The sequence below is a fragment of the Pinus tabuliformis genome, chromosome 2_2 (genome assembly GCF_031772625.1).
Source record: "Pinus tabuliformis cultivar Carrire ecotype Pingquan chromosome 2_2, CPIR1, whole genome shotgun sequence".
Lineage (NCBI taxonomy): Eukaryota > Viridiplantae > Streptophyta > Pinopsida > Pinales > Pinaceae > Pinus > Pinus tabuliformis.
In genome coordinates, this window is record NC_142300.1 from 546,097,384 (window position 1) to 546,114,441 (window position 17,058).

At 37.3% G+C, this 17,058-nt stretch overlaps 1 long non-coding RNA gene across 3 annotated transcripts; it reads left to right on the forward strand.

Moving 5' to 3' along the window:
- The first annotated feature begins 1,162 nt into the window (after nucleotides 1–1,162).
- LOC149193780 (uncharacterized) lies at nucleotides 1,163–2,090 on the forward strand. Of its 3 annotated transcripts, none has more exons than XR_016254994.1 (4): nucleotides 1,163–1,289; nucleotides 1,556–1,591; nucleotides 1,695–1,740; nucleotides 1,928–2,090. It is a non-coding gene; the product is annotated as an uncharacterized LOC149193780 (long non-coding RNA). The 3 variants fall into 3 exon arrangements; XR_016254996.1 differs by having other exon boundaries at nucleotides 1,196–1,289; nucleotides 1,394–1,591; XR_016254995.1 differs by lacking the exon at nucleotides 1,928–2,090 and having other exon boundaries at nucleotides 1,196–1,289; nucleotides 1,394–1,591; nucleotides 1,695–1,891.
- Nucleotides 2,091–17,058: the final 14,968 nt, after the last annotated feature.

Below are 17,058 nucleotides of genomic sequence, written 5' to 3' on the forward strand. Positions count from 1 at the left end.
CGCGGCCCTCAAATAGCTCCGATACCATGTAGGAATTTATAGGGTAAGTGCCTCAGACAGAACACCAAAGCGCACCGCTCACAAACAGATCGCAGATCAATACACCAGTACTTTTGACGTGGTTAAAACCCTCAAAGAGGGAAACAGTCCACGGCCTGAGCCAACGCGGCCACTTCAGGCAATTTATTAATAAAAGAATGAAAATTTACATAAGCTTCTCTCATAGACGGATTACCCTACAAATGACCCTCCATGCTCTTTAAATAGAGACCATGGACCAATCAGGTGTTAAGTCACGGATCAAGTGTCGGTAATACCAAGGAGGGAATGAACCGTCGGATCACTACATATCATGACCATCGGATTGCAAGTTACAAAATGTACATAGTAAAGAAACACACTTTACTTAACTCTATACAAGACCAAGTTGTACTTAACTATTTCCTATGTGTCGGAATATCCTAACAGTTTTTAACTATTTAGACAAAACCTAAGCCAAGAACCGATAACATTTGTCACTCATTAATATACACACAGTTGAATTTTTTTGATGCAATGACAACAAGATTGGTGGAATTCATAAACTGCATAAATGGAAATTTTACATACCATAAAAAATAAAATTAAAAAAAAATACTTTTAACATCTATACCAAATATATATAAAAGTTACCCATTATTACTACCTCTACTTCAAACACGCAGGTTAGATAAGATTTGTGGATTTATCCATGTAAATATAACCAAATATGGAAATAGGCATAGCACAATGCACAATTTTTTTGAATATATATTGAATCCCTAAGCCCTATAGGAACTTATATATCATATGACACATATATAACAACTAAATAAAATATGTGACTCCCTAACTTACGAGTTCCTAACTTTTTTAGTGGTAAACTTGCTCTGTACCGAGGTGATATCTCTCATTTATACATCGTAAGGCATACATAGTCAAAGGTTAGAAATCTGAGATCCAAACTCTCAAACGCTCACTAGCCCAGGTTAATAGATACATTGGTTTAAAGCGAAATGAGTTAACATTTTCACCTGCCACCTACAGCGAAGTCTCGAGAAGGTATTCTAGTCGAAGACATATGGAGGCTCCTTCACCCTATGATCAAACAGCCAGATCCAACGGTCACAAGTAAATCTCGGGTGGTTGAGGAACGATTTTCTCTTTCTGTCCTGGAGAGCTCATTTCTTTATTCGGCTTAGGGTATGGGCGGCTCTGCAACTGAAACCATGGCGAACAGGGTTAATTGCGGCATCCCTTTACTACCACAGGTATTACTCCAATCCATATCTTTGCTGGATGTTTATGAGGGCTCCTCTGTTGATTTTGTAGCTATTTAACATTTCATTTCTTTTCGCCTGCCTTGACCTCATAGGTGGCTTTGCCCGGTCTTGGCCCTCGTTTCCTGTAAAATTTGGAGAATAGAATCCCCTCGTCTTCCAGTTACTTGAATTCTTCAAAAACTGATAGTGCAGTTGCGAATTCGAATGGTTGGGATTTAAAACAATGTTGACCCCCATGACTCGTTTTACTGCAGAAGTTTGCATGTCGCGGCCTCGATATCCTCTCACAGGTAAATCACGGTCTCGAGCTGCATTATGTGTTATCTTCCCCTTACCCTTTCTGTCGGTAGAGGTTGACAGTTTTTGTAGACTAACGTAATCCATTGTCTACAGGTCGGATTCACTCAAACCCCTGTCTCATTCAAACTGGGTAACGCAGGTCGGATGGAAAATTAAAAATTGTTTTACAATCTCCACATGAGATTACTCTACTTACTCGACGACCTTCCTACATGGTTGCTTGAGTTGCGTTATGGTTAATTCTTGCAAATACAGGAAACTCTAATGCCCGAAGGTTGCTTCCCTGTTACGAGGTTTTGTAATTGCTTTTCTTTATTTTGTTACAGGTTATGGACTTTGCGGCCCTTCTGTTTTTTCCAAACTAAGAACCTAACTGTAATTTTCCCTCGCCTTATATGTAAATTATTATTCAGAGTTTAGACCCTTGATGTCAAGGCCTGCGAGACTCCATGACTTATTCACATGAATAGATGTTAGTTCTTGGTATAATACGCATATTAAATGTTACGGCTCCATCCTTGTTTTTTTAGTGGTTCTCAAGCATATATTTTGTTTATCAACAGAGGCTTTCTCACTTGCTTATTTTATTGATTGTTACTCGTTACGCATGCATGGTTTCTTGAGTTTTTCTCTGCATTATACTTTTCTTGGAATGTTAAGCTCTTATTTTTGTCTAGATGACCCATGAACTACACCAGGCAGTTACGGCTACGTAGTTTTTTTATGTTCTTAAATACACAAGGTATTATTGACAGTTTTTATGCACATGTATTCTAACGGTTCTTGTTGAGTTAGTAATCCGCAATACCCAATTTTTCTTTTGCTTGTTGTTGTGGGTTCTTTGACAGTACTAATGACAGTCTGTGCACCATGCGGCATTCTTCAGAACTATTCCTCAAGCTGTCCCACCTGGTTGGCCATGAGAAATAAATATGGAGGAAACTATTCTTTTCCCAAACTTTGGGCATTATTAAAGATTTAATTCTAGATATTTCATATGTACCCCAGCAAGAAACAACCCTGTTACCTTGCATATTTCTATTGTATTTCCGTTATTATCAACATTATAATTCTTTTAAGATTCGTTGGTTGAAGTTTCAGTATTAAAGGCTAATCGATAATTTCATACTAGCTTTTCACTCATATTGACAACAACTTGCTCTGCCATTACTCATTATTGGAATCATGAGAGTTTTATATATAGATATACACACAGTGATTTTCAGTTACCCATTTGTTTCTGTAATATTCTCCAATAGTGGCCTTAAGCCCATACACAGTACTTTTCTTTTTCGTTCCTTGAAAAATACAATTATCAATTCAATTTCTAATTTTTCACTATTCAGATATAAGCAGAAAAAATTCTACTCATCATTATACAATGAGCTCTGAACTTTGAGTATTTATCATCATTATACAATGAGCTCTGAACTTTGAGTATTTATCTTTCCGTTTGCTATTCCTTAATAACCAAAAATATTTTTTTGTTCATATACACATACTAAAAAACAATTTTTTATTCATATACACATACTAAAAACACTTATCTATTATCGAGGCTCTGAAGTTCACAAATGAATCCTCTCCACCCTTCCAATGAGAACTTGGCTATCATGTCCAACTTTCTCCCCCAAGCTCCTCATTCTATTATCGCTATCATGTCCAACTTTCTCCCCCAAGCTCCTCATTCTATTATCGAGTGTCCAACTTTCTCCCCCAAGCTCCTCATTCTATTATCGAGGGTCTGAAGTTCACAAATGAATCCTCTCCACCCTTCCAATGAGAACTTGGCTATCATGTCCAACTTTCTCCCCCAAGCTCCTCATTCCTTCAGAACACTTTATCGAGAGTTTGAAATTCACAAATGAATCCTCTCCACTCTTCGGGTTTGAAATTCACAAATGAATCCTCTCCACACTTCCAATGAGAACTTGGCTATCATGTCCAACTTTCTCCCCCAAGCTCCTCATTCCTTCAGAACACTTCAGAACACTTTATCGAGAGTTTGAAATTCACAAATGAATCCTCTCCACTCTTCGGGTCTGAAATTCACAAATGAATCCTCTCCACACTTCCAATGAGAACTTGGCTATCATGTCCAACCTTCTCCCCCAAGCTCCTCGATTCCTTCAGAACACTTTCACAAATGAATCATTTCCACCCTCTATCACGTCTAACCTTCTCCCCCCAAGCTCCTCGATTCAGCTCCTCGATTCTAGAGGTAGTAGTTAGTTGTCTTAGCCTTAGGACTCTCTTGGCCTTAGGACTCTCTAAAAACGTTTATCTATTATCGACGGTCTGAAATTCACAAATGAATTCTCTCCACCCTTCCAATGAGAATTTGGCTATCACGTCCAACCTTCTCCCACCAAGCTCCTCGATTCCTTTAAAACACTTTCTAAGATTCCTTTAAAACACTTTCTAAATTCCAATGAGAACTTGGCTATCACGTCCAACCTTCGCCCCCCAAACTCCTCGATTCCTTTAGAACACTTTCTAAGGTAGTAGTTAGTTGTCTTGTCCTTAGGACTCCAAGTCCAACCTACAGGACTTTTCTTGCGCCACGGAAGACCTTTTCTTGCACTAGGGAATATATATTCTAAAGGTTTTCCCATTGAATTGCGCCACAGAAGACCTTTTATTGCACTAGGGAATATATATTCTAAAGGTTTTCCCATTGAATTGCGCCACGGAAGACCATTGAATTGCGCCACGGAAGACCTTTTCTTGCACTAGGGACCTACAGGACTTTTCTTGCGCCACGGAAGACCTTTTCTTGCACAAGGGAATATATATTCTAAAGGTTTTCCCATTGAATTGCGCCACGGAAGACCTTTTCTTGCACTAGGGAATATATATTCTAAAGGTTTTCCCATTGAATCTTGTTCAACTCAAGGAACCCCCCTCCATTTTTTGCCAACCCCTTCCCCCTCTCTTCCCTTCTTTTTTCTTGGAAAGAGAGGAGACAAGGAGGTAACTACTCCTATCTAATAACTCTCTCGTGATAAGAGAGTTACTAAAGCTTGGAAAGAGAGGAGACAAGGAGGTAACTACTCCTAACTAATAACTTTCTCGTGATGTGATAAGAAAGTTACTAAAGTTCATCCGTAATTTCACAAATCTTCTCTAAAAGATAATGTTATATTTTCTTTTATTTTGAAATAACCCGATTTCTATTTACTATTTCCACTCACAATAATTAATTATTAAAAATTTACTTTTGTTTGTAATGGTAATGACTAGGTAGTGCAAGTTGATATGCAATTGGTCCTATTTTGTTTAGGATGTGAATTGGTCCTATTCTATCTAGGATGTGGAAAGGACCACAAAATTGGGGAGCTATCTTACCACACTTCCCCATCTGAGAGTACTCTTTGGTTTAATTCGCACATAAACATGATCCACCACTTGGAATTCTCAATGGGTTCTTTTCCTATCGGGTATTTGCAGGCACTGTACACTTCCTCCCATAAAGTACCTCAAAAGGACTCATCTATAGTGATTCGTGGTAACCATTGTTGTAGGAAAAATCTACTAGGTGTAGATATTATTCCCATTTTCCGGGTTGGTGCATCACATACATACATAGCATGTCTTCTACCACCTGATTGACTCTCTCGGTGTGCCTATCAGTCTCAAAGTGATAAGCAGTTCTAAAATGAATTTAAGTGCCTAAACCTGTGAATAACACTTTCCAAAAAGAATAGGTAAACTTAACATCACGATCAGAGATTATGACTCTAGGCATTCCATGCAACCTAAAAATCTCTCACTTTCCAAAAATAAGAGGTAAACTTAACATCACGATCAGAGATTATGACTCTAGGCATTCCATGCAACCTAAAAATCTCTCTCATAAATATATTTTCTATTTGGGTCATTTTTTATGTGGACTTGACACCATAATTGAGTCATTTTTCTTGTTTGATCTGTGTAAACCCGTTATAAAATCCAAGTTTTAGTGTCCCACTTCCATTCAGGAATGGGTAGGGGATGTAATAGCCTAGCAGGATGGTGATGCTCATCTGTAACCTGCTGACATTCGACGCATTTGGCCAAATACTATGCAATATCTTTCCTCGTACTAGGCCAATAATAATTTTTCTTAATTGCAGAAAAAAGTTTTTGATGGCCTGGGTGGGCAGCACAAGGACTTACTTTTGTAGAATTCATCTAACATAAATTGCTTTATTGATAACTGATTAGGAACATATATTCTATTTCTAAACATCAACATATTTCCAGGGTTGATATTGTACTCTTTTTGTTCTGCGGAATTTTGTGCAGTTTTAGCTTGTTGCTAGATATAACCATATTATGAGTCGCTTTGTGCTGCTTCCTTAATTTGATCAGCAAAATTGAATTATGCTTGAATAAATGAAATTTATTAGACATAATGCAATTTCATACTCAATGCATCTGCTACTCTATTCTATTTTCCTTTCAAATGTTTGATTTCAAAATCAAATTCACTTAAGAATGTGGTCCATCTAGCTTGGCGTGCATTTAAGGTAGGTTGGTTGAAGAAGCTCGTTAAGTTGTTGTGGTCTGTCATAAGTAAGAATATTTTCCCCAATAAGTAGTGTTGCCACACCTTTAAGGTATGAACTACAACAGTAAACTCTAAATCGTAAGCATAATATTTATGCTCACGATCTTTTAACTTACGAGATTCGTAGGAAGTCACTTTATCTTTTTGCATTAAAACTCTGCCTACAACTTCCTTACATGCATCTGCACAGACTATAAAATCTTCCTCTGGGTCTGCAATGTTTAACACAGGCATGATGGTAAGCAAATGCTTCAATTTTTCAAGACTCTCTTGACAATCCCTTGACCAATTGAAACTTGTTCCTTTTTTTCTACAAGGAAGTGATTGGATATGCGACTTTAAAAAACCCTCTTATAAATCACATGTAATATCCAACAACACCCATAAAGGAGCATATATCTGCGACATTTGTTGGAACATTCCAGTCCATGATGGTCTTAATCTTTTCTAGATCCACGATTATGCCTTTGGAGGAAATAATATGTCCTAGATACTAAATTTTATCCTTGAAAAAGTCACATTTGCGAAACTTGGTTTAGCGTTGTTTTTCTCTTAAGGTCTGCAATATTATCCGAAGGTGTTCTTATGCTTTTTCACACTCCTGGAATACACCAAGATGTCATCAATAAAGATAAGAACAAATTTATCTAGAAAATGGTGAAAATTCCCATTCATTATACTCATGAATGTTGTCGGGGCGTTGGTGAGTCTGAATGGTAAACCCACGAACTCATAATGACCATATCAAGTTCTAAATATTGTTTTATGCACGTCTTCATCTTTAATACGAATTTGGTGATACCCTAACCGTAAATCAATTTTTGAAAATACCACAGCGCCTTTCACTTAATCAAATAGATTATCAATTCGAGGTAAGGGGTACTTATTTTTTATGGTTAACTTATTTAGCTGTCTATAATCTATGCATAATCGCAAAATACCATCTTTCTTTCTCACAAATAAAATCAGGGCTCCCAAAGGAGACACGTTGGATCGAATACAACCCTTATCCAACAGCTCTTGCAACTGCATTTTTAATTTTGTTAGCTCAAGAACGCTCATTTTGTAAAGAGATTTGGAAACTGGGGCAACTCCAGAGACCAATTTTATAGTAAAATCAAGGTTCCTTTTGATTGGAAACCGAGGAATATCTTCCGGAAAGACATCTTTAAATTCTTGAACCACTGGTATTTTGTCCAAGATGAACAATTTATCTTTAGAGTTAGTGTACCCCACTTGGACCGCATAAATTTGGCATCCTTTATGCATGCATTTTCCTAGTTCGTGGCATGTAATGGGGCGTAACTTAACTTCCCTTCTTATACCTTGAATTTCTACTCTACTGCCATCATTGGACAGGAAATTAATTGTCTTGTCTTTACAATTTACTAAGGTCCAATGTTGTTCCAACCAGTCCATACATATCAACACGTCATAGGAGCCTAATGGTAGCACATTTAAATTTGTTTTAACCTGCTGTCCAGCCAATTCAATTACACAATCTTCTACTTTTGCATTAACTCTTCTTTTAGCTCCTGTGGCTAACTGGACTAGCCAAGGACTCTTAAACTTTACACTTTTCAAATGGTATAAATCAACTATTCTTGGGCTAACATAGCTTAAGCTTGCACCCAGATCTAATTAAATGGAAATTGGGTGGTTGGATATTTTACCTTCAAGTTCCACCATTGTGGGTTGATATTCTACATGACGATTCTCCAACGTTGCATTAATCCTTAGTATGTTCCTTGCTATATCACTAACAATAAAATCTTCTTGAACATTTGTAATTGGTTTTGATCTTGCTCTCTAGGGACAGTTTTTGTAGTAATGGGGTTTCCTACAACTCCAACACTGCAAAGGAGGTTTAGGAGCCTAACTAGTTTTCATATTGCTATATGCTTCTCTTTGTTTCACTTCATTTTGAGGTCTATACTTCTGTTGATTTCTATTGGCATATCCATTTGGTCATTTCTGACCTGGATACTTGGTACTAGCATTTTTCATGTTTTTTCTGGTTGGAAAATTTTTCTGTCCCTTCTTACTTGTCCAATTTTTTATGCCCTCACCCTTCTACTTCATTTGATGATACCAGACATGAACCTTTCAAAGCACTTCATCCATTGTTTTAGGATTGTCAAATTCCAACTTCTCTTTCATATAGACAGGTAAATTTTTAATGAAGCATTGGACTTTAGCCTTCTCTTCACGGATGTAAGGGACATATCTTAATAGAGAAGTAAACTTGGCTATGAATTCATCCATAGACTGTTGTCCCAGTTTCAAGTCATGAAACTCTTTTTCCTTATGACCATAAAACCACTTAGTGAAATATCTGTCCTTAAAATGTTTTTGAAATTGCTCCCATGTGACCTTTTGTTCATTAATTTCTCTGACAGTTTTAATTTCTTCCCACCACAGAGTCGCTGTGTCTTGCAACTAATATATTGCTAACCTTGCTTTCAAATTATTATCATAATCATATATTTGAAAGTATTTGTTCATGTTAATTAACCAAGCTTTTGTCGCCTCCTTGATGTCTCCATTATATATCGGTGGCTTGATCTTTTTGAACTCCCCTTAAAGCTCAGTTTTCTGTCTTTTAGTTCCTTTCTTACCGGAAACGTTATCATATTCTTCCTCATTTCCAGTTCGTCCCCCCTCAGACTTTGGACGTTCCTCCTGTTGTCTAAGTGGTTCTGTTCTATTTTCTTCATCTTGGCTAGGATTTGGATTTCTTTAATTCTATCTATCTGACAGGCTTTTCATAATCTTTTCTTGCTCCAATCATAATCTTTCATTATCTACTCGTAGGCTCAGCGTCTCTGCTTGGAGTTGCTGGAATTTTTCTAGTAACGCAACGTTCATATGCTAATTTGCTTCACCTAATTGTACCCACACTTCCGAGTTATGTCTGGTTGTCCCTCCTAAGGGGGTAAATCCTGCTCCACGCCTCATGTTGCTTTAGCTTCCTCTCTATGTATCATAATTATTTTGTTATTCAATATTCATCTATTCGGGCCTAAGTGTAGTAACCTAAGTGATTTGATACCACTTGTAACGTCTTTTCACCAAAAAAAAATTATATACATAAGTTACCCATTATTACTACCCCTAATTCAAACACATAGGTTAGATAAAATTTGTGGATTTATCTATGTAAATATAACCCAAATCTGGAAATAGGCATAACACATATGCAAATTTTTTTTGAATATATATTAAATACTAAAGACCTACAGGAACTTATATATTATGACACATATATAACAACTAAATAAAATATGTGCCTCCCTAACTTATGAGTTCCTAACTCTTTTAGTGGTAAACTTGCTTTGTACCAAGGTGATATCTCTCGTTTATACATCATAAGGCATACATAGTCAAAGAAATCCAAGATCCAAACTCTCAAACACTCACTAGCCCAGGTTAATATATACATTAGTTTAAAGAGAAATGAGTTAAGCTAACAATTGCACTTGCCATGTACATTGAAGTCTCGAGAAAGTCTTCTAGTCGAAGATATATGGAGGCTCCTTCACCCTACGATCAAACTGCCAAATCCAACGGTCACAAGTTAATATTAAGTGGTTGAGTGACAATTTTCCCTCTCCTTCCTAGGGTTGGAGCTCATTTGGTTATTCGGCTTAGGGTATGGGCCGCTCTGCAACTAAAACCATGGCGAACAGGGTTAATTGCAGCAACCCTTTACCACCACAAGTATTACTCTAATACATATGTTTACTAGATGTTTATGAGGGCTCTTCTGTTAATTTTGTAGCTATCTAACATTTCATTGCTTTTCGCCTGTCTTGACCTCACAGGTGGCTTTGCCCAGTGTTGGCCCTTGTTTCCTATAAAATTTGGAGAATAGAATCCCCTCATCTTCCAAGTACTTGAATTATTCACAACCTAATAGTGCAGTTGTGAATTCAAATGGTTGGGGTTTAAAACAATGCTGACCCGCGTGACTAATTTTACTGTAGAAGTTTGGAATGCCGCAGCCTCGACGTCCCTGTTGGTTGCTAATTTTGCCCACTTTTTGCCCAACTTTTTATCCCTTTCATGTACTCATTTCATGCCCTTGTCGGTCAATTTGCATTCTAAACAGAGAAGGTACACCTATTGTCATGTCTTTGTGAATTGTTAATTAATGAAGCATAGTCGTAGGGGATTATTGCCTAAAGTGACTTGCTAACTTACTTTTTCCTGCAGATTTGGAGGAATGATGTTCGAAGGCATGATTCAGCGTATGATGACTATTGAGATGGCATCGATATCTTTGGCTATTAGCTACAACGGTGGTTCGACCCATCAACCAACACAAGTGTTATCTTTGTATTATGTTATATTTCAAGAAACCATTATGTATTTGCAGGCAGACAACTAACGTAATCTTAGGTACTGATAGTTGTTAGTGAATGTAGAACTAGTGATTACGGGGCTGGGAAAGCCACCGCTAGGAGATATGTGATATTTTTGAGATGTAACAACAGACCTCTGTAATGACATTTTGATTAATACAATTGTTGATTTTGCAAGTATTTTTTAAATCTCAATCTTGCCATAGCCCTGATCAAGGAGTTGGGCCCACTCTCCTAACCAGGCGTTGTTGGATTAGATGTGTTCGTAGGTTTATTTTCTGTTTTGTTATCTCTTTGCTGTGTAATGATTTCAGTGTGTTGTTGTGAGTCTTTAACTTTTTGTTACTCTTATTTCTATTACAGTTATAACTTTTTGTTACACATTTTTATGTTATGATTAAATGTTCAATGTTGGGTATGGAAACTATGGCCTACATATACCTTGCATGATAGACTTGAAATAACCAGTCGACCCCGGGTTAACAATTAATGTGGAATTGGGGGAATTGCATGATTCATATATGATCACCAACATTTTGGCATCGTTGTCGAAGAGGCTATCGAAGGCGTGAAAGTACGACTAGTATTGACCATATGATCATTCTCTCATCTTGGGGAGGGAAGTTTTTCATCCTGCTCCAAGTCTTGAGCATTAGATTGTTTGTTTCTTTCATAGGAACCGCTCTCTCATCTTGGGGAGGGACGTTTTCACCCTATTCCAGGTCCTAAGCTTTCAGTTTTCTTGAATTTTTTCCTTTTATTTTCTGATTGCATGAACAGAGATACAAATAAAAGGGGCAGAGGAAGACCCCAAAAAAGAGGAAGGAAATATCTAGGAATAATTACTTATATCCAAGAAATCATTTCAAGAGTTGAATCAGGAGCATTGTTGTGAGCCACTGTTAGGGTGAGATCTCATACGAGATCTGGAGGGTAGTCAGTTTTATAGCCAGAACCTTCCCCAATAACAGAAGCACAATTCAGGGAAGAAGAAGTAGCAAGGAGAGGATCAAGAGAACTTAACATTGAAAGCTCAGAAGAAGAATAAGACTTGAGAGAATTCATTGCACCATTTGATCGAGGGAGTGTTTTTAAATGAACTCAACCACGCATTATAGAACAACCAGAACCTGTTGAGATTCCAAGTGAATATTGGAAGATATTCATGGCTCCTGCAACTTCTTCGATCAAGTTCCCAATTGGAGATATCAGGGGTGATGCACCTATGAAGCCTATTCCTTTGACAATATTACCTAACTTTCATGGTCTTTCTTCTGAAGATTCAGACACATTCCTGTTTGAATTCGACATTTTATGTCAAGGGTATGACTATATTTATGATGCTCATAAATTGAAGATATTCCCCGCCACTTTGAAGGGAACAACTTTGAGATGGTTCATGGGTTTAGGGAGGAAATCTATTACTACATGGGATGATATGAAGACGATTTTCCTTTAAAAGTATCAATATTACGACAAATCCAGAGATGTTAAGGAAGAAATCTTTTAAATTATGTAGAAAGAGGATGAGAACATGGAGGACTTTGTGGAACGTTTCTAATACAGTTTGCAGAGATCAGGCCATAGTGATCTGGATAAGGACACCTTAAAGATAATTTTTCTCCAGGCACTGAGGGAGGAATATTTGGAACTTTTAAATTTGGTAGGAAAGGGAGATATATCAAAGGAATATTTCGAAACCATCTGTGAATTGTGTATTAAGTGTTCACGTGGAGCTGTGAGGCAGACGCAAGGGATCTGAACCCTCAAGACATCCAACGAACTGATATCTTGAGCAGACTATCCTCATAGTTGGACGTTTTACAAACGAAATAGAATCATATGGAAGCAGAGAAAGCTATGTCTATTTTCTGCCCTCAATGCAGGAAGAAGCACCCACTGAAGGAATGTTCAGTGAATACTGTCGAGACCTATGTAATATTTGAACAGATTCATTCCACTAGCACCTGTCCATCTCTTCCTGGGCTGAAGGTAGTTTTTCAAGGAGAAAATGAAGAATTAGATGAGATGTACTTCATGGGATCAAGGAAACCATGACAACCATAGCCATAGAACATGAATCAAGGTACGCCTCAAGACCCTTCTCAGTGTTTTAATAATATGAATTTTGGGCCTCGGTATATACCTTTTTCACCTTCATGATTGCAGTCCTATCAATATCCAATGCTCTGGAAACCATGGTTCCCGCAGTTTGGCCCAAACCCTTCATGGTCCCAGAATTGGCATGGACCTCCTCCTCCTTCAGGACAGTTCTCCCACCCTATGCCACAACAACAGTTACAGCTTCCATCTAATGCCTCCACCAGTGATCCTCCTCTTTCTCTACAATTGTCTATTCAATCCAACCCAAATCCAAACAATAGGGGGGCTCAACAAGTTGAGACACACAACCTTCCTGCATACAATATTGCCACCGTGGAATGTAATGAATTAAATCTTCGGTCTGATTGGGTGGTAAATACTCAAATTTCACCAATAATTGTTGAACATATTGATGATGAAGTCTCAAAACCAGAGCCTATGAATTCTGTTGGAACAATTGGGGATGGTTCAACACAAATTCCTATGTAACAACAACCCCCTTCTCAAACAATTGTTACTAGAAAATGTTGGACCCGCCCACCTTATCCTGAGAGATTATCCTTGAGAAAACAGAGTTCTCATCCTGAATTTGACTCTTTAGGGGAATTGAAAAATTTGTTTGTCAAAATCTTGTTACTTCAGGCTATGAAGGATGTGACAAATTATGCCAAAACAATCAAAGGATGTTGCTCTAAGAAACCTCGAAGAAAACCAAAGGATCCACTCACTATTCATGTTATGAGAAAATTATCAGATATAATGTTGGGGAAGTCTATATGTGTTAAGTACAGTGATTTAGAGAACTCGATTCTTATAGTACAAATTAATGGGGTTGATATCCCAAATGTGTTGGTGGACTTGGGGGCAGAAATTAATGTCATAACATCTGTAACTATGATTACCTCGGGCCTGCGAAACCTTAAACCAACTCCAACCATCCTAGAATTGGGAGATCGGTCTACTATAAGACCAGTAGGTAAGTTTTAAGATATAACTATTTCAGTAGACTCATGGCATTACCATGTTGAATTTTTGGTATTACATACCCAATCCCTAGCTGGTGGGCATCCTTTGATTTTAGGAAGACCTTGGCTTGTGACCATAGACGCTTACATTGGGTGTCGGTCGGGAAATATGGTAATATCCAATGGGGAAGTTACAAAGAATCTTATCCTTTATCCCCCTACAAAACCAAGTTCATCAGATAAACCAGGATTTACCTTAACACAAAAACCTCTACCTGCAAAAGGGATCGAACCTGAAAACGAAGAAATTAGACCAATTCTTACTATTGGTGAGGCCCTCTGTTTTAAGGATGAAACAAAAGATGATGCCATTAGTACTTTTATCAGCAGCCCCAACTCTGTTTCTAATTCAACCCGCCAACTATTAGAATATGTTATGAGTTGCAATGTTCAGGAAGCCATTGAATGAAAGATTGAAGTTGAAAATGTTCCTATATGTGTACCCTGTAACAGTGTTCCTACAGAAATTGAACTAGGGAAGACATTGAATGTTAATCCTGACCTTTCACCTTCCTAGTCTGAACGGTTACTGAAAGTCCTTCGGGAACAGAAAGAAGCCTTCACTTGGGAATATACAGACATGAAAGGGATCCTTGTTGATTTATGTACTCATCACATATACATTAAAGAAGAATGTCGACCTGTTAGGCAACCATAGAGAAGAATGAATCTCGCTTTAAAGAACATTATCAAAGACGAATTACAGAAACTATTGAATGTGGGATTTATCTACCCAATCTCGGATAGTCAATGGATGTCCCCACTATTCATTGTTCCGAAAAATAATGGCAAGTGGCAGATTTGTGTTGATTACAGGGAATTAAATAAAACAACTCAAAAGGATCATTTTCCCTTACCTTTAATTGACCAAGTCCTTGATACATTAGCCGGAAAGAAGTTCTTCTCCTTTTTGGATGGATTTATTGGGTACAACCAGATCCAAATAACTCCTTGGGATCAATATAAAACTACCTTCACATGCCCTTGGGGAACCTTTTCATATCGAGTCCTACCATTTGGTCTCGGTAATGCACCTGCGACCTTTCAACCGGAAATATTGGGAATTTTTTCTAATCTGGTCAACGATAGTGTTGAAATCTACATGGATGACTTCACCCCATATGGGGATTCTTTTGAAGAAGGTCTAGAAAACTTATAGAAAGTACTTAAAAGGTGTAAGCATACACATGTTTCTCTTAGTGCAATAAAATGTCATATGATGATGAAAGAAGGAATAGTGTTGGGGCATCTTCTTTCAGTGGCAAGAATTTGGGTTGATCCAGCCAAGGTAGAGGTAATATTAAGTTTTCCTACACCTATGACACCAACACATGTACATAGTTTCATTGGTTATGTTAGCTATTATAGACGTTTTATAGAAAAAAAATCTAAAATAGCATTTCCACTCTTTCAATTGTTACCTAAGGATTCAACGTTTGTGTGGACAGATGAATGTGAAACAACCTTTGTGGAAATCAAAGAACTAGTTTACAAAGCTTCGATATTACGTGGTCCTAACTGGAAGCTCCCATTTCATATCTCTACATATGCTTCTCACACAGCAATAGGGGAAATCTTGGGACAACAAGAGGACAAGAAACTGTACGTGATTTATTACGTCAGCAAGAATCTGACTCCTGCTGAACTGAACTATATGGTAACTGAAAAAGAGTTTTTGGTTGTTATTTATGTTATTAATAAGTTTTAGCATTACATTACAGGGTATCCCACTTTCATGCACACTGATCATACAACCATCAGGTATCTGATGAATAAACCAATAAATCCTAGTCGTATTATGAGATGGTTATTATTAATTCAAGAATTTGATATTACCATTGTAGATAAGCCAAGGAAAGATAATGTAGTTGCAGATTTCCTATTTATGTTGAATACTAGTGATGAAGGTGCACCTGTAGAAGATACTTTTCCAGATGAACATAGTTTTGCAATTTCTACTCACACTCCATGGTATGCAGATATTGCTAACTATCTTCTTACAGGGAAAGTACCTCAACACTTACCATATGAAGAGCAGTGAACGATTATCCATCATAGCGCCCGCTATTCGTGGATAGAGGGATACCTCTTTTGTATAGGACCTGATCAACAAATCTGACGCTACATAGGTGAATATGACATCTATGATGTCCTGAAAGTTGCTCACGATGGCCCATGTATAGGGCGTTTTGTAGATACAAGGACAGGTCATAAGATGTTACAGATGGGTTATTATTGGCCCTCTATTTTTCATGATGCAAGGAAATATGTCTGAGGGTGTGATAGCTACCAACAGATGGGACAACCTAGTTGGTCGAATGAGATGTCGTTACAACCTCAACTAGTTCTTGAGCCCTTTGAGAAATGGGTTATCAATTTCATTGGGCCATTCAATCCATCCTCACATCAGAAAGTCCACATTCTGGTCTGCACGGATTATGTGACAAAGTGGGTAGAGGCTAAGGTTGTTGTGAAAGCAACAGAACAAGTTGTCTCAGACTTCTTATTGAAGAAATTTTTGCTCAATATGAAGCTCCTAGAGAGATAGTTTCAGATGGAGGGGCATAGTTCACATCACATTTGATAGCAGGACTTATGAAGAAGTATGGAATCAAGCATAGGGTGACATCTCCATATCATCCTCAGGCGAATGGTCAAGTCGAGAGTATAAATAAAGTGTTGGAAAATATCCTTACGAATATTTTCGCAAACCATCGCCAAAATTAGGCTGGAAAGATTCTTGAGGCACTTTGGGCGTATAGAACAACATGGTAGAACACAACAGGATTTTCACCATAGGAGCTTGCCTATGGGATATCCCCATTGTTTCCAGTGGAATTCAAAATTAAGATGCTCAAGACAACCCTTGAAGTAGGTTTGGATCTTTCAGAAGCCCAGAAACACACACTGGAACATTTAAATGAATTAGATGAAATTTGTTTGGTAGTTTTTGGATTTAAGAGATCTGTGGTTTGTATCTTTTGAATCAGAGACCGGAGAATCCACAGTATGAACATTTTTACACCAACGTTTCAAATCCCAAGTGGGATCCATCATCAGGGTTGAAGAATGATAATAAAAGAAGAGCAGATCAGGGAAATAAATACTAATGAGGAAGGAAATTACAAGGAGGAACACATTGTCGGCTAGAATCCTTTTTAAATTTTTTTTTTAATATAATTTTATTTAATCTAATAAACTGCTTTTAATTTCCTTAATATTATTAAAAAATTTATTTAAGAGAAAGAAACTTAGTTCAAAACCTAAAAATAAAACTAGGGACAATAAGAAATAAATAAATTAAACTAATTTAATATATTTAAATCATATTAATAATTATAAATAATTAATTAATATAATAATATAAAATTAGTCATTAAAATAATTAATTAACTATTATTAAAATAATAATT